The sequence below is a fragment of the Etheostoma spectabile genome, chromosome 8 (assembly GCF_008692095.1).
Source record: "Etheostoma spectabile isolate EspeVRDwgs_2016 chromosome 8, UIUC_Espe_1.0, whole genome shotgun sequence".
Taxonomy (NCBI): Eukaryota; Metazoa; Chordata; class Actinopteri; order Perciformes; family Percidae; genus Etheostoma; species Etheostoma spectabile.
Window position 1 is genome coordinate 15,249,782 of NC_045740.1, and position 1,230 is coordinate 15,251,011.

Genomic DNA, 1,230 nt, shown 5'->3' on the forward strand with positions numbered 1-1,230 from the left:
GAGGATGAAGCTATAGGTTGGTATTTCTCTGACTGCAGAAAGCGAATGGATCCCTTGAGAAATAAAAAATGTCTATATTCCAATTTGAAAACCAGGAAACCATGTTGACCACAGAGAATGTACAGCATATGCATTCATGTGTTAGGAACATGCATTCATGCATTAGATAGACTCTGTTTACCTATGAGCATCTTCTACATCTGTAGAGTTGTGTAATATCCCACAACATGGAATCTTTAAAGGACTTTTTTTTTTTTATTATTTCCTTGTTAACTGTAACAACTCATCAATTTTACGATTAGGACTCAACAGTGGTGGAATTCCTATCTTTTACTTAAAGGGCCAGTGTGTAGGATTCACAGGGTGTCTTTGGGCTGGAATGGAATACAATATTCCCAATGATTTTTTTGTTTGTGTATAATCACCCAAAACTAGGAATTGCGTTAGCTTAGAATGAGCCGTATATACATAGGGAGCGGGTCCTCTTCCATGGAGACCACCATGTCACTCCGCCAACTTTAGACCAGATGGAACAAATCAAACACCGGCTCTAGAGAGGGCCTTTCGGGTTTTTATGTTACCTGAAGGCCACTGTAGCTTCTACTAAACAATTGGAAAGAGATGTGTGAGCGGAGGATTATTCAGTTGATCTGCAACCCCATCGCTAGATGTAACAAAATCCTACACACTGCTCCTTTAAGTAAAAAAAAGAAATAGTGCGTGTGTGCGTGTGTGAACTAATTATTATTTGACAGTCTATGTTTATAAAGTAGATTCTAAAAATCAGATCAGCATACACTAACACAAATTCCAATACAAACACTGAATCCAAATCTCTTAAAGTCACATTTATTATATCAAGCATTTTCCTGACTTTAAATGTCTCTATGGTACTCAATAGGTGCCCAGTAGGGTAGCTTCATTACATGTTAACTCTACAATTTTCCAGAAAGGTATTTGTTAGTTATATTATTATGAAAAGTTGTATTTTTATTTTTATAGTTATTTAAAAAGATAGAGCTATTCAAAGTCTTTATTCTTCCTTGTTTTTTAAGTAATTTAGAGAAGCTGAAAAACCAACCCAATTATCGGCCATTGGACAATCTGTCGAGGTTGGTGATTCGAGTCTTTTCGGTGTGTTCCGTGCTGTCGTCAGTCGGAGGAGCCGTTGGCATCCATTTTTGTCGATTTGACTCGTTGAATCGGACTCAGTGACCAATCTGATTGGTG